Source organism: Centropristis striata, chromosome 21, assembly GCF_030273125.1.
Source record: "Centropristis striata isolate RG_2023a ecotype Rhode Island chromosome 21, C.striata_1.0, whole genome shotgun sequence".
NCBI lineage: Eukaryota > Metazoa > Chordata > Actinopteri > Perciformes > Serranidae > Centropristis > Centropristis striata.
Window position 1 is genome coordinate 20573841 of NC_081537.1, and position 13341 is coordinate 20587181.

Sequence of the window (13341 nt, forward strand, 5' to 3'; positions counted from 1 at the left end):
ATTAGAAGGTAAAAAGTAAAGAAGTAAAAAGGAGTAGTAAGATAGAAAGCATTACATAAAAGCAAGTCTATAAAAGGAGGTTTTCAAGAAGTGATTTAAAAAGAAATTACTGACTCTTCCATGTGAGTGGAAGAATTCATTTTCATAAAAATGCCACCGTTTATCTCCATCTGTATGATTTTTACAAGAGCACATTACATGCTGAACGGCCCGCCCTGTCAAATACACTTAGCTCGACTTCACCACAGACTGTCTGGCTCGTAGCTGCCGTGGTAGTGCGCCAATAACACGTCACATTAAATTGAAGGACACTTGCAATGATTGGCTACAAGCAAAATCATAAAAAAGTTATTTATTTTCTAGATCTAGGTACAAAATAGACATTTCAATACTGGGTTATTGCCTTATTGTACCAATAGCCAATGAATGAGTTGACTTTTATTTTTAAAAACTGTGGTTCTTTAGCTCTAATGCTTGATCTTGAACATCATGAGTATGTTTTTTTCGGTTTGTTTGTACACTGTTCAGTCAGAAAGGCATATTGATGCACAGCACTGTTCTCAGAGAGAGAGAGAGAGAGAGAGAGAGAGAGAGAGAGAGAGAGAGAGAGAGAGAGAGAGAGAGAGAGAGAGAGAGAGAGAGAGAGATAGAGAGAGAGATTGGGGAGTGATGGTAGCAGACACCTTCACCCAGATGACCAGTGTCGGAGCGTGCAGGTGGAGGCCGTGTGGGTGGATGTGGAGCAGATTAAAAGCTAAGCAGCAGAGATACTTGTGGCATTGGCAGTAGAAGCAGAGCAGGATGAAACTGTCCTCTGAAGGAAACAACAGCATCAGTTGTTTGTTCAAGTGCCTAAAATGAGCCGAGAACTGGGACTCCTGAGTGTCTGGAGCAAAGGTCAGAGTATAGTGGTGTTGTTGTGGAGATGCAGGAGGTCAGAACGGCTGGTTGGGTCAATAAACCCAACAAGGTGAGTGAGCAGACTTAAACCAGCATTCATTGTAGATAGGAAACAGGATTTCTCTTAACCGTGACCACGACCTTTCTACAACCTGAACCTGAAAGTTTTTTACATTTTTTTATTCTTTTCACTTCACCTAGAATTACCATACTGCACTGTAAAAAAGGATAAACAATAGCTACTCAATGAAATTGAGGCAACAGATTGCATGCAATATTATTAATTAAATCTAACTACGTTACAAGTTGAGTTACTAACAATTTAACAGGAAGTGCCTGTCAATTAAAAACTGACTAATTCTATTGTGTTGGATTCATTCAAAATTCTCTTGATTTAGAATTACATACACATAAAGATTATATTTAATGTGATCAAAATAAGTAGATTCTATCTCAAACATTTTTATATTAAAGTTACTTAAACAACTGCGTCAAAATCAAAGACGCCTTTATATTTGATACATTTTATCAAATATATTAAGTAAAATGAAATGACTAAAGAATAATTTATTACAGTGTGTAGGTTAAAAAAAAAAAAAGTAGTTTAAAAATGTCTATGGACAAAAGCCAGCATCAACTGTCAATTATCAAGTCAAATAGTCATCTATGTCAAATACAGCACATATGAATTAGAGTTAAACAATTACTCCTTTCATCAATTAATTTAGTATGTCATTTTTCATGCAAAACATTTTATGGTTCCAGCTTCTTAAATATAAGGATTTGCTGCTTTTATTTTAATTATTTAGATTGAGTGGATTAAATGTAATTGTTCCGCATTGATTACTTTTAATACTTGAAGTATATTTTCCTGATTACACTCAAAATTTTACTTAAGTTACATTTTCAATCCAAGATTTTATTTGTAATATGTGTGATATTTGTACTTTTACTACTTTAAGTAAAATATCTGTAAAACACGTCATCACTGGTTGTTTAAAACACATTTTTTGCTATTTTGGAAGGCAACAACAAACATATTCACTGGATTGGTTTAGAGGAATTCTTGGTATTTGAGTGGGTTAAAAGAATTCCTTTGGAAGTGTACGTTTATTTGCTTTCTGACAAAGAATCACACAAGAATATTGGTCCTTATATATCAAACAACACAGGACTTTCACCGAGGAGGCCTCTGTTTGTGTCCTGCGTGAAACCAATGGTCAACAATGTAATTTAACCCTTTATCGGGTGAAACTGGGTCCCCATGTCTCTCTGTTTGGTCGTAGAACCACATGGATTTCTTCCAGCTAATCAGCAAAGATCAGGCTACGTCACAGACGGTGACACCATGACATCTGACCAATCAGTATGATAATAATATAATAATAACTTTATTGACCTTGACCTCCAATGTAAAAATGAAAAATTAAGAAAAAAATCTGCAAGAAACAGCCATACAAACAGAGTTAGTCTTCAATTATTTGTATGAGGATAACTTGACTATGACGGCATATTAGGGCATATTAGGTATGACTAAAAATACAAACATTTCCAATATTTTGAGAAAAAAGTTGCAATTTACTAGATTAAAGTGGCATATCTGTGCGAAAAAAGTCGCAGATTTACGAGAAAAAGGTGGGGAAAAAGGAACTTTTTTCTCGCACATTCACTTTAAATCTCATAAATCTGCGCATTTCTTTCTTGTAGATTTGCCACTTTAATCTCGTAAACTTTTTTCTCAAAATATTATATCCCTCCCCCGGGTCCGTATGTTTTTGTTTTTTTTACACATTCTGGCTGTATGTAATATCCTCCAATATTCTCTAGGGTTGAAATTTGGAATTTGCAAGTATTTCAATGAGTGCCCTATTAAGGGTTAAGGGAAGTTAAATTCCATACTTTCCATACACTTACACCTACAGAACTATTTATTTTACTTTTGTAACCATAACCATGCACTTTTGTGTCCTTACCTTAATGAAAATGCTTAAACCTAATAAAACTGCACAGTGTCTTTCAGATACAAGGACTTGTAGTGCTCCTGTGGATTGTGTTTCAGGGTAAAGGACATATGTGGTCATATGAGTTGGAGGACTTGTTGGTAAAGTTTGCATTGAATCTGTGCTGCACTACATATGTCACACTGTGTAGGATGGAGCCTCTGAAGGTAGCAGAACATTGAGTTGATCTGGCCCTCAGGCTCGGCTCCATTAACTAAATGTACATTGTGTTATTCCACAAAAGAGCCACTGAAAAACAAGTTGCACAACTGGCCCTATTAATAGCCTGACCTCTGGCACAATAACAGAATTGTCAACCAGGAGGATGATTCACCAAACACGCCAAGACCTCGAGGAGCAATAACTGGTGGCCACAATGTGAATCGCTGTCCGTGGTGCTGAATCCTACACCAGGCTGCTCTCAACATGATATGGTCTGCAACTTAACATTTTCAAAATGGAAATATCTATTTTCTAATGCTTTTCTTCAATAGAAGTCACCAAAAGTCCTTCAAATTAATCAACATAATACATTGTTTGCAGACACACGTATGCAATTTTTGATCTGATGGCCCTACTGGTAGGAAAGCATATTTTTAAGTGTGCAAAGCATTTAGGCTTAGTCCTTGCAATGCAGAGGTCCCGTGTTTGGATCCAGTTTGGAGCCCTTTCCTGCATGTCCTGCTGTCTGTCTCCCTCTTTCACTCTGCATCTCTACCACCATCAATCACGCCGAAATAGTCAATAAAAAAATAGTAATTTCTTCTTTTGTTTTGGTTCTAACATAACGTCTATGGTTGAGGTTTGGTTAGGTTGAGGCAAACATCTTGGGGAGGGTTAAGGAAACAAATGTTGAGTGTTGAAATGTTGGAAATGGAAACAGCGTTGTCTCATGTCATAGCTGTTGATGTTTGTCGTTGTTTGCTCTCATTATCTTTCAGGAGTCATAATTCCTACAGCTGCTGGACTTCTTTGTGACGTGTCGTTTTTTTACACGTGTTGGTACGACTGATGCTATTGTGTTTTCTTGCAGGACAAAATGTCATAAAATAGTTTAAAAAATGGCAGTTACATTTTCCCAAGATGCCCCAAAGTTCATCCCCCCTTTAGTTAGAAAATGAGGCAATATGGCAGGACTACAGGACTTTCTCGTTGGAATGCTAGACGTCATGTTGCCTATATCAAGATAAATATGACAAAAGTTACTAAAGGCACGCATGCCACTATACAGAGATAATATAAACAATTAATAGTTAATTAGTCCTGATCTTCTCTAGCTAACAATAATTCATCTTGAAGAGATTCGGAAAAGGACTTTTAGTTGCTGAAATAAGGTCGAAGCCGGAATCAGATTAGGCTACCTCTTTTTGATGTAGCTGTGTGTTAACTAACATTGGTAATATGTGATTATATACAATGTGTTTGTGAAGATTGTGACACAATCAGGGTATTGAACATCGCTGTTATAGGTCCACAAGTTACATTCTTTAACCGTCCTCAAAATTGTTTGTCTTCTCAACATAGACAAATCTTTAAAAAAGCCAATCTAAGTTGTCAATAACAGATCAGTACAAGCAGAACCACAGTGTCCCTGTTCTGTGGTTGGAGCCCAGAGTGAAAAGGGGCAGGACTTTCAAGGGTCAACTGTCTGTTTTATGCAAGCAAGACTCCAAACCCTAAATATATACAATTTTCCATGATAAAGCCTCCCATTAAAAAAGCTGAAAATGTCTGAATTTTGGCTTAAAAAGGGACTCAAATTACTACCTGATCATCAAAATTGTACATTTCCCATTGTTTCATTTCTTCACGCCTCACAACAATGAGTATGTTGGGCATGGAGCTGCAGATGTTCCCGGCAGGAGCTGCACATACAGAGGATTTGTTGACAATCTCAGCAGAGCCAATGTTGTATCAGCAGGGCTCAGAATTGCTTCTCAACAAATCCACATCTCACAAGACATATGTAACATAAATCCTCCCTAACAACACTCAAAATTGTGGAATTAATTATTTACCAGCAGGCATTTTTTCCCCCCCAGCAAACATAATTTTCCTTCTCGCCGAATCAATCTGAGTTAATCTGTGGATGTGTTAGAGGCCGCTGGCCGAAGAACATATGTCCTCCACACTGTCCAGCTGCTTTGAAACATCTGTCCTCTCTATTGTCTTTCTCCATTCATCAGAGGTATCACTGTATCTACTACACACATCCCATACGGATATAGACGCCTCAGTCACACGTCTCACAGCTCAAACACTCTATTTTAACACTCGTCTGTATTTATAGCGCTGTGTTAAAAGGCCTGTCACCTGACCGAGCTGCCTGGTGAGCAAAAAAAGAGAAGAAAAAACAGCTTTTATTAGGAGTGATGGTAACCTACAAGCGACAGCAGCTCTTTAAAACTATGAAATGCCTGTCCGACAGTTTGAGTGAAAGGGGGGAGGAGAGCAAAGCAAAATTGTTTGTCTGTCCTCCGCAAAATTACTGTCACAAGTATAAGCCATGAAGAGAGGAGGAAAAGTGAGAGGCAATCAGACGGTTTCCTCTCCCTCTCTTGCACTCAGCATTACTCTCTATACTTTCTCCTCTCGCCACACACACTTATGCGTGTCAACACGATTCCAGTCAACATTACTTAAAAAATCATGTGTCTTCTCTCTGCAGAACGAAAGGAGTGAGAATTATGACGGACGGGTGTTTTTTCATTTCCCCTCCTGCCTTTCAGTTCCCTCTCAGGCAGATGATTGCCTCTACAATGAACACTTTGATCGGTGAATGAGACGGACAGCAGACAATGCTGAAAGACACATTTGTATGTGTGCAGCTCTCCCAGGTTCATTGTCATATTTGCTTTGTGTGTTTGGTTTTAGTGGTGTGTGTGTCTGCTCTATTGATAATCCAGGGGAAATAGGGCCTTCATGTGTTTGAAGGCTCCATTTTACAGCTAGTTTCTTTATGATTCAGTCTGTTTGGAAAGAAATTATGCAAATACTTAAAACACAAACAAATGCAAACAGCCTTCAGACCAGCCATTATACACCTCCACTTTCTCCTTTAATACCAGAATGATACAATAAGTTAAAATATGGACGTTAAAATAAACTTGCAAAAAAAAAAATCCCCATTTAAATGCTTTTTTGACAGCACCAAGGTCGACGTTTTGTTCTGTCTTCCAGAAACCTTCAGAAGCATTTGTGTTAGATTTCTGTTCAGTGGTGGAATATAACTAATGCAGTGGTGGAAAAAGTATTCAGATCCTTTACTTTAGTAAAAGTACTAATACCACACAGTGAACTTACTCCACTACAAGTAAAAGTACAAAAGTATCAGCATCAAAATGTACATAAAGTATCAAAAGTAAAAGTACTCATTATGCAGAATGGACTCACTGAGATTCTTTCATATATTATTAATTTATTTGTATTGATGCACTTATGTAAGCAACATTTTAATGTTGTAAAGATAGGGCTCATTTTAACTTAATATTAATATACTGCTATGAGGTCTCATTTAAAATTAAATTAAATTAATATTTAAAAGAAGTGGAGTAAAAAATACAATATTCCCCTCAAAATGTAGTGAAGTAGAAGTGTAAAGTTACATAAAATGGAAATACTCAAGTAGAGTACAAGTACCTCAAAATTGTAGAGTACAGTACTTGAGTAAATGTACTTAGTTACATTCCACCACTGAACTAATGTGACATTTACTGAAGTTCAGAGTATTTCAACTACAACTGAATTCATATACTCCAGTACATTTCAGAGGCAAATATTGTGCTACGTTTATTCGACATGATGCAGACGTCTGCACACGACTGAGTAGATTGGTTGTAAAGTATCTAAAATTAGCTCCACATTCTCAAACTATAAATTGTATTATTAGGGGTAAAAACAGAATATTATTATATTCTTTAAAAATATATCACTTTTAAATGAGCCATTCTGCAAAATGAGTACCCTTACTTTTGATTTATTGTGTACATTATTGCAACAATACTTCTGATCTTCTGCTTAAGTAACATTTTGGCTTCATGGAATAAAGTGACAGCAGATCAATCATTAAACTTGAAAGTTATTTTTTATTTTAGGATCAGAACTGAAATTGTGACACTCCTAAAAAACTAAAAAACAAAAACAAACCCTAAAAACAATATAAAAAAAACCCCATTGTACCTTAATTAGCATTCAAACATGTAAATGAACAAGTCTGTCCGTCCTGTGAATATACAGAATATTATCATATTTTATAAAAATAAACACTTTGCCATGCTGCACAATGAGTACCTGTATTTGTGATACATTAAGTAAATTATTGTAATAAAACATCTGTACTTCTGCTTAAGTAACATTTTGAACTCCAGACATTTAGCCAAAACAATTATTTTTAGAAACAATACTTTTTCCACCACTTTTTTTTATATCAATTATTATTATTCTATATTTCTTCTTTATTTTATATGATTTGCATAAACTAAACAAAACTGAAAATTCTCACAGTTGTATAGTCAACACTGTTAGTAGTAATAGTTTGACACTGTTTCTTGAAATAATAACTTGCACATAAATAAAACAAATCGTTTTTTTTTTTTATTAATTGCAAAAAACCCACCAAGAGTTATTATTCACAAATGTATTATTACAGTCCCACAAAGTTGAAAAACTTTGTGATAAATTTCCCATAATGCAAATCAACAGCATCACTCATTAAAGTGTGTTCAGACGGAACGTGCAGCACATTTCAGCAGCGCCATAATTATATACAGACGTCAGTGAAAAGGTGCAAACGAGAGCTTCGCTGGGTCGTTTTCACTGAAGAAAAGAAAATGTTTCAACTCGTTTAACTTCCTGGTGAGATTTGTCGCACTTCACACACATGTATGTTGCTAGCTAGCTTAGACGAACAAACAGATAACAAAAACAATCCCAGTCAACTTCATGCACATCCCACGAGGCAAAACTCTGCTTTGTATTCTGACTTTGCACCCATTATGTTGAATTAGCTTAACATCAAGTGTAAAATTGTAGGAATTTGCCCTTATGATCTAATTGTTTTACTGAGATCATGGCAATATTTACTCCATCTCTTTGTGAGGCTTCTGGCTTGAGTGTTTTCTGTCAACAGTCCAAAGTAAATGAAATGTTTGTTGGTCTATTGACTTTGTAAAAATGTATTCACACTGATAAACAAAAGGACCTGAGGGGCCCAGACTGCAAAAACAATGCTGTTAATGGGATTAATTTTAGACCTGTTGATGGTAAAAGGAAAGAGAGAGAGAGAAAAAAAAAGGCAGAGAGGCAGCAGAGCGATACAGTGAGGTGATTTAAGGAAAAGAAGGCAGGATACGTGACAGGATGAAGGTGAATAATACCGAGAAAACGGGAGCAAAAGTGGGCTGGGAGAGGAGGAGGGGTTGCTCTGAAGTGAGCGAGAGGGAGGAGAGGAAGGGAGGCAGGCTAAATCCTCACACCATTATCATCAGGACTCACATGCAGCCCCTCCTGTGATGGAGTGAGAGGAGATAGAGAGAGATAAAGAAAAGATGGAGTTAAAGAGGAAATGGAAAGCAGGATTACTGGTGTGACAGCACCGGCGGATGAGCGGCAGCGCAACGGTGAGGGAGAGAGAGGAACTCTGGTGGGAGAAAAAAAAACAAATCAGTGCAACAGGATGAGGACCTGCTAGTGCACAGCCGGCCCAACCCCGCAGACCTGCCATCTGTCCCGCTGTTCTCTCCGTGTGCCCGACGCTCCCACCACCAGCCAACATCTGGATAACCTTGCATCCATATGGGAAAGAGGGCAAGGGGGGCCAACATATCTTATCCTCCCCTCGTCCTTTTTTGATCACACAGGACCAGAGAAGGCACCTCATCATCATCATCATCATCAGCGGGGGGATCCCTCTGCTGCGGAGTACCGTCACCTCAGGGGCTGATAACTGGACCAGAGGAGGGAGAAACTTTTGCTCCAAAGATGCCGAGGCGTAAACAGGACCCTTCCTTATCTGTCTGTGAGATTTTCTAACTTCCCATGGATCTGTTGTGTCTCTTACCCCCGAGCAGGGAGAGGGAAAAGGAGACAGAGGAGGTGGAGAGGGGGAGAAAGGAGGAGACGGCGGGGAAGCGTCACCGCCGCCGCTGCTGAAGTGTTACCGGCGTTTGTGCTCCTCCGCTGAAGAGGCATTTTATCACTCTTCCTCCCCCCCTTTCGCTCCTCTCCTCATCCGACCAGCAGGGAGCCTGAGGGATACAGACAGAGAGCTAAACACAGTGGGTTTATGCACACAAACACACACACTGGCTGGCTGCTCTTCTTCTTCTTAGGGGCTCCCGCACCTCTCGTCTTCCGTCACCCTCCTCCTCTTCCCTCACTTTCCTCTCCCATTTTTGATGTCCTGTCTTCACCTTCATGACCACTTGTAAATCTGCAGGAAAAGAGAAAAGTGAGAGAAAGGGGCAAAGAAAGTGAGGAGATCTTTCTTTTTTGTGTGTGTGTGTGTTTGGGGGGGAAGAGAGAAAGCACAAACGCTCGCTGTCACGTTGTGAAGTCCTCCAGGGGGAGTGTGCAGACATCCAAAGCTGCCAAACACACACACACATACACAGTCACTGATAACTCACTCAGACACACTCGCTCTCACACAGAGACTTGGTCTAAATGCGTACTCCTACAGGTGCTGAGAGAGGCAGGTGAAAACCAGGTGGAAAAGCTAACAGAAATAGAGAGAGAAAAGATATTTGGGGACGATGGAGCAGCAGGAGTTCAAGTTGGATGACAGCAGAAAGCACAGGTAAGTGACACACACACACACACACACACACACACACGCACAACGCAAACGTCACTTAACCTGAGCATCTGTCTGGAATTGGTACCTTGCAGAAAAGTGTGATATGGAGCAATAGATAGGGACAGATTCTAGATCAGGAAGCGTGGGGGGAATATGAGCATAGACACAGTATGAGTGCAGTCATACTTTCAGTTTTCATAAGTGAAGAGTTTCCTCGAGAGAAAGCTCCCATCTGCTGCTGACAGAAACAGAGCAGCCAGTTGTTACTATAACAGGAACTACTGTAAGACGACATATTAGCAGTTAGAGGTTTGCCGCTTAGCTGCTTCAATGCACAATGTGTGTTATAGTGTGTGTTAGTGTGTGTGTGCAGAGTCTCTCCATACCTGCATGCTCACTCAGTATGACTTATGGATTATAGATGTTACAGTTGCAGTGTTTTACTGTCGTATCAGTTCTCTGGTAATGCTCATTGATTTGTCCCATAAGCTGCATGCAGCAGCTCTCATTTTTCTCCATCAGTGACAGGAGCTTTCTGCTCCAGTTTACATATATCATGTTGCAGCATCGTGTGCCACAGATTCCTTTAGCAACAAAGATCAGTAGGTCCCAACATGGGGTTCAGGGTCCCCTTGAGGGCCCACTAAATAACCCTGGAGAGGTCACAAGATGATTATTATTATGACATACAGGGTGCATTTTACCTATTCAAGCTTCTGAAAAATCTTCTTTAGGGCTGCAAGCTGCTCCAGTTTACATACATCATGTTGCAGAATTGTGTTTCACAGATCATAGATCACTGCTTTCCAACATGAGGTTCTGGGTCCACTCAAGGGCCCACAAGTTAAAACTGAAGGGTCTGAGATTATTAACAAGACAATAAATGAAATATATATATATATATATATATATATATATATATATATATATATATATATATATATATATATATATTTCACTTATAGAAAATTATACTAATCATACTGGGTACTGGACCCAATTCAGGCTTCTGAAAATCCTTGGCAAAAAAAAATAAAAATAAAATCATACTCACAAAATTATTATCATTCATCATCATCATTATTTCACTCAATATTGAGGTTATGATTATTTCCCCTGGTTACGTAAAGCATTCATTAAATTAATTAAATAAAACCAATCTTTTTAACAGTGAATTATCCTGAACACAAAAAAAGTAAAACATGAGATAAATAAAATATAATTAATGTAGAGAATATATTTCTCTTATATTAATAATATTATTTATTATTAGATACTTTTATGTATTCACTCTTCTGAAAATCCTCTTTTAGGCTGAAAACTGAAGCATTTTAGAAATATCGTGTTGCAACATTGTGAAGCACAGTTTAATTTAGCTACATAGTTTGCAGTTAAAATTCCTTACATTGGAAGGAATTTTTTTTTTTTTTTTCAGATTTTTGTCCCTTCATTGTATTTTTTATAAAATGCTGGCTACTTTTACCTCATCAGGCTTCTGAAACCCTTTCAAAGGCTACAAACTGCTTCAGTAAATGCATCTTGTTGCAACATCCATAGACCAGTCTAATCTGGGATTTTTCTGTAAAATGCAGGATATTTCAGCTCTCCAAGCTTTTTAAAATGCTTCAAATAAAACAAAATGAAAAATTGAGTTGCTCACAGCTCTTGTACACACTAATAAGGGTTTACAGTTTGTATTTAAACACGAGCACAGACAAAAAGAGCAATATGTGTGCATGCTTGCATGACTTCGTGCATGTCTTGGTGAGTGTGTGAGCAGATGGGGTGTCACAGGGATTTCAATTGCTTTACGTTTGATTGGCGGGGGGCCAAGCCGATCCAGAAGTGCCCCCGTCCCGTCAACGTCACTCATTTCGACTGATGCGTCCGGTCTGCAACGATTTCCTGTAAAGCTGTCAGATCTTTACGTGTGAGAGCAGGAACCCACGGAGAGATGGAGCTGCAATGTTAGCAGTTTAAACCTCTAATTATGATGAATGTATGTGGCAGACGTTATGTGATATGCTTCATAATAAGCGCTTGGGTTATTCACATTGTGAGTTTAATTTGTATGTGGAAGGTTTATTAGCTGTGTGTGTGTGTGTGTTGGGGCATGTATGCACACATGAGCCTGTTGGAGGATGAGAGATGGAGGGATGAAAAGAGGAAAAGAAGGGTGGAGCGGCTGAGCTCGTTGACGCTGACAGAGTGTCTCTGTGGTGTGTTTACTGTCACATACATAACTGTTAATGTAACTGTTTTAATGATGGCTGCAGTGAAGAGTGATGGTGGTGCTTCACGAGTGAAGTCTCATTAATCTAAAGTGTGATTGAGGTCTTTTTTCCTGGTGAACTGACATGTATTGAAGTTCAAATCAATTGATATTTGTAACCACATGTACAGAAGCATGAGACAATGTGGCCCTGATCTGTTCCTGTAGAACACGCCCATCTCAGAAAAGCATTACTCATAAAGTTTGTTAATGGGAGAAAGCTGAAAACCAAAGCAAACTCTCCAATAAGAAGACTTGCCTGATAATCAGACTGATATTTGGCTTTTCTGGCCTTTTTCTTATCTCTAAAAAAATCTCAGAGATGTAGGCGGAGTGTTAGGAATAAGGTGAATATTATATTTTCTTAACTTATCAACAAATCCAGTGAAAACACCAAATGCAAAAATGCTTTAGTCCATCTCTTAATGGTTTCCTTGATTCTTTGGCCACTTGGGGGCAGCAGAGATAAGCTGTAGCGGCCCGGCTTTACTCGACTTTTTCTTTTTTTGGTTTTCCGCACAATTTGTAAGTAGTTGAGGTTTAAAGCAAGCTCAGCAGATACTAGAAGGTGTTAGGAGTTAAAACACTGCAGACCACTGACAGAACTGCCAAAAGTGAGACATCCTGCACAAACCCCTGATTTTTTCAATTGTCCTGCTGCCAACAAAAGCGATCGCAATTTTTCTAATTTTCTAATAGAATTTCTAATTTTCTTTTAGAAACAGGTTCAGACTTTGCTCTGGTGTCATGTTGACTCTCTGCAGTTTCGACAGGGTACTATCTTCTGTGGGAAACAAAATAAAGAAAAGGACCTTGTACCACGAAATGTGCTGAGCATTCCTCATATGTGACCCCTTATCAGGCTAAATTGTTTGCAAACTAGCTCTTATTTACACATTCAACAGATTATATATATATATATATATATATATATATATATATATATATATATATATATATATATATATATATATATATATATATGGAGTTGTTTTTCTGATGACCTGATGAATGTAAAGACCAATTTTGACTCATTTTTGGTTTCTGCCAACTCTTTTTTAATTCATGACACTTTTAAAATAGTAATTGCACACTGTGGTGTTGCTATTTTTCCCAAAAGGTGCTATTTGTAAGATAGATAACGATGCAAGAGGAAGCAGACATGGAGATTGCGAGCTGGGATACAAGTTAAGCTAAGAGTGGCTCGCTTAAGCTGCAACATGCTGATATGCGACCCGGCTGTTGGTCTCTGCGCACTCCACTGAGCAAATGATCTAAATGGGATGGAGTTACACTCTCTGGAGAAACCGTCCTTTGCAATGTCGTCTTTGGAAAGTTTGATGTTGTTTGGGGACATTGCAAATTTATTGCAT

General features: G+C 38.3%; 1 protein-coding gene across 1 annotated transcript in view; it reads left to right on the forward strand.

The window, feature by feature from the left end:
- Positions 1-9500: 9500 nt before the first annotated feature.
- LOC131960028 (glutamate receptor ionotropic, NMDA 2C-like) overlaps positions 9501-13341 on the forward strand; it is a 74451-nt gene continuing 70610 nt past the window's right edge. The window contains exon 1 of the mRNA XM_059325237.1: positions 9501-9696. The gene's annotated coding sequence lies outside the window, so the exon portion shown is untranslated. The remainder of the gene's footprint in view (positions 9697-13341) is intronic.